Genomic DNA, 12,314 nt, shown 5'->3' with positions numbered 1-12,314 from the left:
CTGCCTGAACCCAGATTGGTCGCCCTTCTGGGTAACTCCCCCAGTTTATATACTGGGCATGACATTCTATGGTGTGGAATAACCCTTAGGTCAGTTTGGATCACTTGTCCCAGCTATGATTCCTCCCAGTTTCTTTTGTGAACCTCCTGACTGGCAGAGCATGAGAAGAAAAAAAAATCCTTGACTTAGGATAAACATGTGTCTTGGGGAGGTTTTTTTTATCCCATATCCATTTTTGGTTTGGTTTTGTGTCCGGGGTGGTCGCTGCCTCCCCCCTTCCCCCCCGGCTCTGGGAGTATTGTGATAGGTGAGAGCCAGCCTGGGATTTCCTGCAAGGGTTGGGGGTGAGGGGTGGCTGCTTCCTTCCGGTGGAGCAATCATCTCTGCGGCCATGCGGTGTGATGTCTGACTAGAGATACTGTTGTCTTGTGGGTTTTGCCCGTTTTTTTCTTTTCCTTTGGCACTGTGACTGGAGCTTACTGGCTTGCTTCTCTGCCCCTTTGCTTGCTTGGGAGCCCAGAGCCAGTGTGTGCTGCGCCAGGAGCCCGCCACCGCCCCGCTGGGGCCGCCCCCTCTGTGCAGCCCGACCCCAGGACTAGCCATTGCGGGTGACCTATCCAGGAGAGCGATTCCCTACCCAGCCCCACTGTTCTCTGCCGTTGCTTCAGGGCTTCTTGCTATACTGTAACCTGACACCAGGACACCCTGCTGCTTCAGGCAGGGCCTCAGAGTTTCTGCTACATTTTGTTTGTCACCCTTGGGTGTGCCCGCCTCTGCTGTTCCAGCTTGCTACTTCCAAGGTTTCCTGCTGCAGTCCATTCAGTTTCACAAGTGGCATTGAGACCGGCTGCTTCCCGTCAGTTTGCAAAGGAAAGCCCCTTCTCTCTCTCGCCTGCCAGTGCACCCGCCATTACCACATGGAGAGAGGTGGCTGAGCTTGTGCCACAGCGCCCCCTGTAGCCACAGGGGAATCATCTCACCTGCCCTGCCCAGCCGGGAGCCAACAGTGCCCCTGCTGCCTGTGACCATAACTACACCAAAGGGGAAAGTGCTTGACAGCTGAGAGAAGGCTGTTGTTGGGTTTCTGTTTTGGTTTGTTGTTGCTGCCGTCGTTGTTTGTTTGCCATGTTATACATACATATATATATATTACTAAAGAACTGTTATTCCTTTTCCCAAAGCTTTGCCTGAAAGCCCCTTAATTTCAAATTTGGAGGGAAGGGGGTCATATTTTCCATTCCATGGGAGGTTCCCGCCTTCCTTGGCAGACACTTGTCTTTCAAACTAGGACAACATGACTTAGCAGAAACCAAAACATCAGTGTGTTTTCAACACCATTCTCATTCCGAATCCAAAACACAGCACTGTAATGGGTACTGAGAAGAAATTAACTCTACCCTAGCTGAAAACAGGACAATATGTAAGAAAGACATGCACTTTAGTCAGTCACAAATAGAAAGCTGGATAGTTCTGTAAGAGACTCATGCTTTTGCATCAAACCCCCCTATGGTCCCACCAAAAAGACATGATAGGTACATTTGACTTGTAGTTGCTGCTTGCAATCTGTTCCTAGAGTTAAGAAAAGCCAGTGCTCCTGTTGACTTGGGTTTGCATGCTGTCTGTGTGGGATCCATGTGTGCAGCATTGACTCATAAATGTAAGGACATTATTTTTCTGGTTCTTGGATGTTTTACTGGTCAGAATTAGTCTGTTTATGATTCAAAACCAGTTGCTGATAGAAGACAAAATCAAGTTAAAATTATATGAAAATAATAACTAAACAATATATTCAGAAATAAATGTGTGAATTTCAGTATTATTTTCATGTTGCAAGTTTATGTACTTTGGTACTTGAGGGCTTTTCTATAATGGTGACATGAGTGACTCTCCTGTGTCCCTATGTCCCCATCTCCTGCATAGCTGTATGTGGGAGATTCTGCCTATCAGAACTGTGGAATGCTTAGGGTTTTATTTAACAAACAAATAAACCAACAAACCCTTCCAAGGAGGTAACCAAGTTCTTAGTAGTTTAATATTAGACTGTGTAATCTCTGAATGACTCTAATGAGCTATGGAGACTTTCACATGGAAGTCAATTTCCCTTTGCCGAGCTAGGCACCCTTTGGAAGCTCTTCCAATTTTATGTCAGTTCTGTAGCTCTTCTGGTGAAAAGACTGATCCCACCTTCAGCTCCCATGTCTTGAGTCACAAATAAGGTTTTCTAAGTCTTTGTCATTGTTTAACCCCAGCCAGCTACCAAGTACCACACAGCAACTTGCTCACCCCCCCCCACCAGTGGGATTGGGGAGAGAATTGGAAGAATAAAAGCTTGAAAACTTGAGATAAAGATAGTTTAATAGGGAAAGCAAAAGCTGTGCATGCAAGCAAGACAAAACAAGGAATTCATTCACTGCTTCCCATGGGCAGGCAGGTGTTCAGCCATCTCCAGGAGAGCAGGGCCCCATCACGCATAATGGTGACTTCGGAAGACAAATGCCATCACTCAAAGCATCTGTCCTCCCTTCCTCCTTCCCCCCACTTTATATACTGAGTATGATGTCATATGGTCTGGAACATCCCTTTGGTCAGTTGGGGTCAGATGTCCCAGCTGCATCTCCTCCCAACTTCCCCTGCACCCTCAGCCCCCTTGCCAGCATGGCAGTACGAAAAGCAGAAAAGGCCTTGACTCTGTGCAGGCCCTGCTGAGCAATAATAAAAACATCTCTATATTATCAACCCTGTGTTCAGCACAAATCCAAAACACAGCCCCATACCAGACACTAGGAAGAAAATTCACCTTACCCCAGCTAAAACCAGCACACCAGCTTAGAGAAGAGGGCAAAACACAAGGTCAGAGCCTGCACTAAGCAGCCTCCAAGGCCAGGCACAAGGACAATAATCACAGAAAAAAGGACATGCAAAGCATTTCAATTTTCTTAAACAGTGTAAACTTACTCTCCAGTGCATTGAACAATATAATACAATCTTACTTTAGAGCTGTACTTACCTAAAAAAAATGTAATTTTGAACTCTGGATTGTTTCATGGCCTGTGTACTCCCTCTTTAATTAAATTAATTTAAATTAAAAGATAATTCCAGAACAAGGAAACAGTTTCTTGCAGATAATATGGAAGAAACTTAGAGATTTACTTTGGTTTTTACAGGTCTCCACTTTTTTCAGTTTTGCACAGCATACTATAGATTTGCAGAGTTGTTCTAACTTTCAGTCCATTCCAAACTTGATTCTTTTTTCCTGATGATGTTGGACACAGCTGGGTATCTATGAAATTACCTGTGTCCTCCTGTACTTTTCAGGCCTTCCTAAGTACTCTGAGTCTCAAATGAGATTTTAACACAGTGTCTGCTGCTTTCCAGGGACATGGTAGTTCATGTGGTGTGTTCAGCCCAGGGCAATGTTTAGTCCTGGTATGGTAACACTTTCTCCCTTCCTGTCTTGACTTGTAGTGTTGGGGTTCCTCCCCCCTGCCATGTGGTCCTGGGGGAGGGGACCCTGGGGTAGAGGACCCTGGGGTAGAGGCATGACCTACAGAGTTTCCCCACTCCCTGGTCAATCCCATTCCCCATTGGTTTTTTTTGTGTTCCCCTGCCCAGGGGAAGACCCTGCTGGTCCCGTGATTGCGGCAGTTCTTCAGCAGGATGCCAGCCATGAGGCTGGAGAATAAAGATCTCTAAAACATCTATCAAGAATCAGTCCCCAATTTTTTCCACAGGCCTCGCTGTCCTATACATGTTGCAGAAATCCCTGCTGCAGCATGTAGTCACAAAAAAAAGCACGGATGACTTTAAGAGAAGGGGGCACTCTAAAAGCTTTTGTTATCAGAAATGAAAGAAAGAAAAGAATGAAAGAAATGGTGCAAGGCAGCCCTATGTAGATCTATCCTACAAGCACCAGATGAGTTGGTACATTTGCCCAGGACAGTGCAGCTTCAGACTTCAGTCCCTGGGAGCAGAGTGATCACGAGTGATGGGGTCTCTCAGAAGACCATCAGGAGCGATTATCTTACATTCCTCATCACATCAGTATTTAACTTTGCCACAGCACTGTTTAGGCAGGGCTCTACTGCCATGTTTCAGAGACAGCTTTGGTGTCTCTTTCAAGGGCAGTTTTTGCAAGAACAAAGCATAGAACAAAGACTATTCTGTGACACTGACATCTGAAACTATTTTTCCCATTTTCCTGATTTGTTTTTTCTTCAGCTTATTTTAGAAGTTGTATCCTATTTCCTTCTACTTTCCTAAAGTGTGTGAAATGCTGAATTCTGATATTAGGCTGATGTTTTCAAGACTTAGAGAAGCTTGTGTTCATCCTAGATGACACTTCTTCCTTTCCCTGTGGCTGTTCCTCCTGCAATCTTCCTATATGTCACAGTAAGTCAAGGTGATTTAGTGGTATAATGTGAATGGTACCTTGTCAGTACCGGCACTTCCAGGCTTTCTCCCTTTTATGAAACCATGCTGCAGCTAACAACCAAGGAATTTTAACTTTAATAAATGAGTTTAGAAAAAGCTGTGGTCAGGGATATCTTTGTTGACAAGTGATGCTTTGTAGTCTTCTACTACTACTCCTGGCTTCCCTCTGCTATTAAATACATTGGAGGTTACTTCTGACACTTCCACCTTTTTTTTTTTTTTGTCTTCTCTTTGAGCAAATTGCTGTCTCTCTGTCAGTGATTGTTTTAGATTTAGACCAAAGTTCTTTCTGAAACCCACCAAATATTACTCCCTGTAATATTCTCCCACCAAATATTAGTAATGTACTCCCCAACAAATATTATTTCATATATCTTGCTTGTAAAGATAGGACACTCTCAGAGAATATTGGTTCAATATAAGACCAACTGGTTTTCATTAGATAGTCTAAGTAACCTGGTTGTTGACTAAGCATGGACTAGACACAGTAAAAAATCTCATCAGTAATTGCAAAAAAAATTTAAAATGTCTGCCTTTCTGCCTTGCCATAGTGCTATGACAACAGTTATTGCTTTGTAAACAGAGTTAATAGGACATATATTCTCTACCAAGATGACTATTTGTGATAAAATCATGAATTGGCTGTGTAAAGTTTGGAATCAGGGTTGCTATAGCTGACAGCACAATAACAGTTTCATTGCTGATTTTGATGCTTTTTCAGATTCCTAGTGTGTGTGCTGGTTTAAAAGTAAGCTGGTGGGAGAAATGAACCCCACTCAACTACCTCAGGAGAGATTACAGGTCAGAGTTACAATTTACTAAAAAGATTACAACAAATACAATGATGAACCAGGGAAAACTGGTTTTAACCCACAGAGTACAGCCTTGCACCCTGTTGGTCAGTGGTGGTCACAGTCCAGTTGAAATTCTGATCCTCCTCCAGATCTGTCAAGTGGTGGTGGTCAAAGCACTCAAGCCTAAAGATTTTATAGATTTGGGTAGGAATTCTCAGTACCTCCCCCAGGGCAGAGGGGGGTTTCACAATGGTATGATGTAATACTGTGAGTCATGGGTTATTTTGGGAGTCTTTGATAGTCTAAGTCGTTGCAGTTGCCTATTCTGCTAGTGCCATTGAGTCCATTATGGCCCATTAGCAGAGATGACCCCTCAGGCTGGGTGTGACTGCACTGGTGCTTCCCCGGAGGGGAGTTATCACAGCTGAATCATTGGTGTGAAGAAAAAGAAACACTACCCTGCCTCGCAGGGTTTGCCTCTTCCTTATCTCATTTAACACCCAGTTTGTAGCGTGAGGTGTTGGGTGTGCACTGGGCAGCTACTGCAAACGATCCATCATTAACAGTTCATCAGAAATGATGTAGAGGGGTGTAAGAATACACAGTTTGGTTACATCCACATAGTGCTAAACTGGCACCCTACTCCTGTAACCAGGACAGCGTGAAAGGCTTAGACACTGAATATCCTCACCAAATATTTAAAGTCTTAAGAGTTATTTTTCAAGGTTCTGTGAAATAAGAGACATCATAGGAAAGTAAAAGGAATTTCAGTCTTGCAGGTCTATTAATATTTTCTCATTATCTCTGTTGTCTTTTAAATTGTTACTATTTTCAACCATTAATCTTTTCTGGTACAAAATTATTTTGCAAGAATTTTAATAATTTTCAAAACTCATTCCCAGCAAAGTTTCTACATAAAGTTCAACATCATATCATGGAGTTACATCTGCTTATTTTAAAAAGAAAGAGTGAAATGAGTAACTTAAGAAAAAAAACCAACAAACACAAAAATCCAGCAAACTAACAACCCACAATTTTCTTACCCTTTCCCTTTTTTTGGAAATAGCGTGCCATGGAATTAGGCTTATTTGTGCTTTTTATGCCAGTAGATGGCATTGTCAATGTCTATATTCATTCCTGTGCAGTAAATGAGTACATATTAAAATCAGTATGAATACTTCTCTACTGGTTTTAGGTCATGGTACTTAATGTGATATATATGTTTCTGTTTTGTTCTGATCTTGCTTGGAGTTTAAATTTCAGAAAATTCAGATCTGTTGACTTTAAAGGACAAATCCTTCAATGTGAATGCTGAAGCTCAGCAAACTTCAAATCTATCATAGAAGCAAAATGTAGCTCAGCCAGGGCGAGAGCTCTCAGTTTGAAGACCACAGATAGTGATCATTTATGAAAATACTTAACATTATGTTGATGACACCAAGCTGTGTGGTGCGATTGACATGCCTGAAGGATAGGATGTCATCCAGAGGGATCTGGAAAAGCTTGAGGAGTGGATCCATGGGAACCTCATGAAGTTCAACAAGGAGAAGTGCAAGGTCTCGCACCCAGGTCGGGGCAATCCCAAACACAAATTTAATCTGGAGGGAGAATGGATTGAGAGAAGCCTTGGGGAGAAGGACTTGGGAGGGTACCAGTGGATGAGAAGCTTGACATGACCCAGAAATTATAGAATCATAGAATCATTAAGGCTAGAAAAGACTTCCAAGATCATCGAGTCCAACCTTTGACTGAACACCACCATGCCAACTATATTATAGCACTAAGTGCCATGTCCAGTCATTTCTTGAACACTGCTGGGGATGGTGACTCCACCACCTCCCTGGGCAGCCTGTTCCAATGCTTAACTACCCTTTCAGTGAAGAAATTCTTCCTGATGTCAAACCTGAACCTCCCCTGGCACAGCTTGAGGCTATGTCCTCTTCTCCTGTCACTAGTTGCCTGTGAGAAGAGGCCGATCCCCACCTTGCTACAACCTCCTTTCAGGTAGTTGTAGAGAGCAATAAGGTCTCCCCTTAGCCTCCTCTTCTCCAGACTAAACAACCCCAGTTCTCTCAGCCACTTCTCATAGGTCTTACCCTCTAGACCCTTCACCAGCTTAGTTGCCCTTCTCTGCACACGCTCCAGCACCTCAATGTCTTTCATGAAGTTAGGGGTCCAGAACTGGACACTACTCTGTGCCAAGTACAGAGGGACAGTCAGTTCCCTAGTCCTGCTGGCCACACTGTTTGTGTGCTTGCAGCCTAAAAGGCCAACTGTATCCAGGGTTGCATCAAAAGAAGCATGACCAGCAGGTTGAGGGAGGTGATTCTTCCCCTCTACTCTACTCTACTCTAATGAGATCCCACCTGAAGTACTGCATCCAGCTCTGGGACCTCCAACTTAAGAAGGATGTGGGTCTGTTGGAGTAAGTCCAGAGGAGGGCCACAAGAGAATCAGAGGGCTGGAACACCTCTCCTAGTGGAAGGTGTCTCTGCTCATTGCAGTGGGGTTTGACTAGATTAGGTCCCTTCCAACCTAAGCTATTCTATGATTCTATAATTAATTATGCAGAGCCAGTGGGGAAAAAAGCAAGACCATTATACATATGGCTATATTTGTGCATAAATGAATGCATGCTGTAGATCTATCTGAGGAAATAATTGTTAAATTGACACTGAACCGTGCCATAAATCAAATCTCTCCTGATGGGAGAGAATTTGCTAAAAGTCCTTGCAAGGAGTTTCGAAGATAAACTGAGACTTTTCCTTGATTTTCAATGCTGCCGGATAGTTGTTTATTAAGTCTTATCAGAGGAACAGAGCCACTAGCGTGACCCAGGTACAGCATAGAGCACAGAAAGCAGGAGTGAAGTCTCCCTTTATCAAGATTTACACAGCCTTTTAAAGATAATTTAACCAATGGTTACTAAAAATGTACATTATTTTCACTTTCCTGCCAATTATTCAGTAACACGGGCAGGAACTGCAGAATTCTCTATCCAATCATTCCAAACTACTTTTACTGCAGAACATGGAGTAGTAGAAGAAGGAGAAGAAGGTTTAGAGAACAACAACAATCCTCCATTTTGATATGGTTTTTTACTCTTATCTATTTACTACAAAGAGAAGCCCAAAACCTCTAAATTTTTCACCCTGTGACAATCTTACATAGTAGTCTATCACCTAATTCACACCACTGTATTTTCTAGTTCTTGTCTGATCGCTGGTAATTTTTTCCAAGGTTGAAAGTTAAAACAGTGTTGTTCAGGGGGGTAAGAACCCTTAAAAACAGGCAGAGAAATAGTCTCGGCACTCTGGGTTCCTACATCTTCCCCTCCTGTTTGAACCAAAACCACTTCCTTGACAGCTTTGTCCGTGGCTCATCTAGCACAGTGAAGTATACAAGGTACAAATACTAAAAGTATTACAACAGTTAAAACATACAAACCTATCTTTAAAATTTTTCTCCATAAGGGTGTAAGGTCAAACCAATTGAACAAATTGTTCAACAATGATCTGCTTTCTTCTCCAAGTTTAGCTATTCCATCCTCTAATTGCCGTATACTTTCATGGATGGATTTCGAATGATCTGACAAATTCATACAACACATACCTTCAAATTCTTCACATCCATGTCCATGCACTAATAGAAGATAATCAATGAGGCCACCAAACTTCTTTAAATAAACCACCAGACAGATGTTACAAAGTAATCACTACAGGGATCAATCAACTTTATTGGATTATTAGATTAGATGTTAGAAAGAAATTATTTACTCAGAGGTTAGTGGAGCACTGGAACAGGTTGTCCAGAGAAGTTTTGGATGCCCCATTCCTGGAAGTGTTCAGGCCAGGTTGGATAGGGCTTTGAGCTACCTGACCTAATGGAAGGTGTCCCCGCCCATGGCAGGGGTGACCCTTAAAGGTCCCTTACAACCCAAGCCATTCCATGATTCTATTATTTGAAAATAAAAGAAAAGTTGAAAAGCTGATATTAGTCATTTACCATTTGTGGAACTTCAGATTTCTGAGTTGTTGTACTAGTTTGAAAACAAACCAGTGTGAGGCACCAAGTCAGAATAACTATTTAATAGGGAAATAAAAAATAAAGGCAGAAAACACTGAGTTAAATGACAGTCAGGATACAACCTGACACCCTGTTAGTCAGGGTGGCAGTAGCAGTCCAATAAAATGGTGGCGGCAGTCCTCCTGAAGCGATGGATGTGGTTCTGTTGAAGCGGTGATCCTGTAGAAGGGTCTGCTGTTCCTCGGAAGGTCTAGTGGTGGGTATGTAGGTCCTGTCCTCTGGGAATCCAGTGGAAAGGTTGTCTCTGGTGTTCAGAATCTCAGATTATATCCAGGATGGAATGCTTGGTTCCTCCTTCTGGGTGGAGCATCTCACGATGGGGTAATGAGTCATGAGGCCAGGCATTGATGGGCCAATTAACAGAAGATAGTCCCAAGGGAGGAGGCAAGGAAACACTGCCCCACCTGGTTTCAACAGCTCATGAGGATGGTAATAGAATACACTGTAACCCAGGACAGTTGTGTTTAAAAAAAGGTAAAAAAAATAAGTGAGGACTATTTTATGAAACTGAACAATTACATACATCTGTATGGGCAAAAGCTTTTGATATACATCATTATATATTAGACAAATATTGGAGCGCTGTTAAAGAATTGCAATTTTCTAGATCCCATCTACAGATAGTTTGAGGGAACTGGTTTTAGTTTGCAACAGGGTTCCACATAAAATGAAATGCAGCACTACTAAGTTGCTGTGGCACCACATGAAATAAATCTGAGCAATTCTCTCAGATGGTTTCCTTGCTAGTTTAGTGCTGGAGTTAGCTATAAATCAGCTGACTTCCATTAGACCTAAACCCCTCTAGGGAGCTCAGCATTTGTGCACAGCACAAGCTGGTGAAATAGTCTCTATACAAAGCTTCATGTCAAGTGGGACTGAAATGCTTTTAAGTGCTGCTGCATGTCTGTGGAAATGTGTGCTTTATGATTACTAAAACCTTTTTGCCAGTCCTAAATGCTTACAGGGTAAAAGTTAAAATGCCGTGGAGAGATGAAATAAATGACATTTTTATTACCCCTCAGAGATGGACTTGGTGACTGACACAACCTTCAAATCCTGGGGGAAGACAAGTGGCAAGGAATGGTCTTTTCCCTTTGACACCTCTGCTATGCCATCCTTGCTTCTGCACGACTGCTTATCTCATGTCAAAGGGTTAATTGGAAGACTTTAGGATGAAGTTGTGGAAAAGAATTTTAAATTCCATCTGTATGGATTATGATCTGGTGGAGTTCATTAGCATGCAGACAGACTTCGAGTGTAATTAGTTTTGATGTGTACCGAGCATTGCAGTGGATTTTCTGGGAGTTTGGTGAACATTTTTCTAATTAGAGATGATAGAGTTCTCCACAGCAGTTCTTATACATATAGGATGAAACTATTTCACCAGGTGCAAATTCTGTGCCCTCCTGTAAAAGCTTGCTGTAGCCATGCAGGCAGAAAGTATCCTCCCTTTATGGGGCAGCAAGAGTAGTCCTCTGCTCCTCAGCGCAGAGACTGTCTGAACTCTTTTGGGAGGCATCTGCTTCTTCCTAGGGCGAAGTAAGAGAGGATATGAGAAATGATAACTCAAACACTTGAAGATGAAGTCAGTGTTTTCAGAACTAGATCTGTTCCTCGCTTTTTTTCATACTGAAGTTGGTGCAGGGAGAGTGCACAGGGTCAGGAAAAAAAAAGTAAATCCAAGCTAGACTCTTGACTGGCTTCTGGAGTCTGCCCACTTTTATCATATAGATGGACAGCTTTTGCCTTCACATGTGCTGGTTCATTGATTTCTGATTTCCAAGCCCTTTGACTTCTGATAGCAGGTATTTTTTCTAGTAGTGTATCAGTGGATATGAACTACTACTATTTGTTGTTCGTACATTTCTTTTTGATACTACAGTTTCCATCACTGAAAAATTTACTGATTTCCAGACTGTAGGAAGATTCGACCATAAATAATTTTATATACTACAAAGTTCAGTGTCTAATCTGGAGTACAAGGCTTGCTGCAACAACCCTTAGTGCTTGTGAACAGATCCATCATTCATTATTCATGGACTACTGAGCCAATGAAATTCTCTGAATTGAACTAGGAGGAAAGATAGAAATTACATATAAACTGAGAAACAATAATTTTGTAATAAATACATGTCAAAGAAAATCTGCTTGAGGGAAAGAATGGATTCCCTATGTGTGAAACCCCTATAGGTTGTACTGTCTTGTCTGACTGAACAGAGATAGTAGATGAACTTAAAAGTAAGTTGCATTTGTAGTAATGACCCCAAGACCAGACATTTTCCCCAGAGGATTTTAATTGGCAGCTTCAGCTGCCTTATTGATGAGAGCCCATTAGTAAGTAGATTGTGGAAATTTTGAAACATTAACAGAGAATTTCTGAAATTATCAAAATTTAGAGACTTTTCCCTTAGGAAGAGACTAAAAGTCTAAAAATGTATTCAGGTAGAGATATCTGAGAACAGGAAAGGCAGACTTCTTAAATTTTTCTGAAATATTAATTTCAGTATTTATTCCTTTGCTGCACATTTTGCATTTATATACTTTTCCCTGATGCTACTGTGCTCCATTTTCCATATGAAGGTGGGAGTTGTGGTGATATGCAAGGAAACATCTGCACAGAGTGCTGCAGTGAAAAAGAAAAATTCTGGACCCACATTTTTCTTAGTCTTCCTTTTATCTCTGAGATACCTATAGAAGCTTTTTTTTTGTTGCCCTTGACATCCCTGGCCAGGTTTAATTCTCTCAGAGCTTTAGCTTTCCTAACCTGATCCCTGGCTGCTTGGACAGTCTCTGTATTCCTCCCAGAATACCTGTCCCTGCTTCCACCCTCTGTAGTCTTCTTTTTTGTGTTTGAGTTTGTCTAGGAGCTCCTTGTTCATTCACACAGGCCTCCTGGTGTTTTTCCCTGACTTCCTCTTCATCAGGCTGCATCACTTCTGAGCTTGGAGGAGGTGATCCTTGAATATTAACCAGTTTTCTTAGGCCCCTCTTCCCTCCAGGGCT

At 42.2% G+C, this 12,314-nt stretch overlaps 1 protein-coding gene across 2 annotated transcripts in view; it reads left to right on the top strand.

Annotated features, from left to right (window-relative positions):
- LOC138102890 (microtubule-associated protein 1B-like) overlaps positions 1 to 12,314 on the top strand; it is a 162,127-nt gene that overhangs the window by 27,184 nt on the left and 122,629 nt on the right. The gene's annotated exons all lie outside the window — the stretch shown is intronic.

Source organism: Aphelocoma coerulescens (genome assembly GCF_041296385.1).
Source record: "Aphelocoma coerulescens isolate FSJ_1873_10779 chromosome W unlocalized genomic scaffold, UR_Acoe_1.0 ChrW_unloc_scaf_4, whole genome shotgun sequence".
In the NCBI taxonomy this organism is placed as follows: Eukaryota; Metazoa; Chordata; class Aves; order Passeriformes; family Corvidae; genus Aphelocoma; species Aphelocoma coerulescens.
The sequence above is the reverse complement of the archived record's forward strand: the minus strand, read 5'-3'. Positions and strand labels throughout refer to the sequence as shown.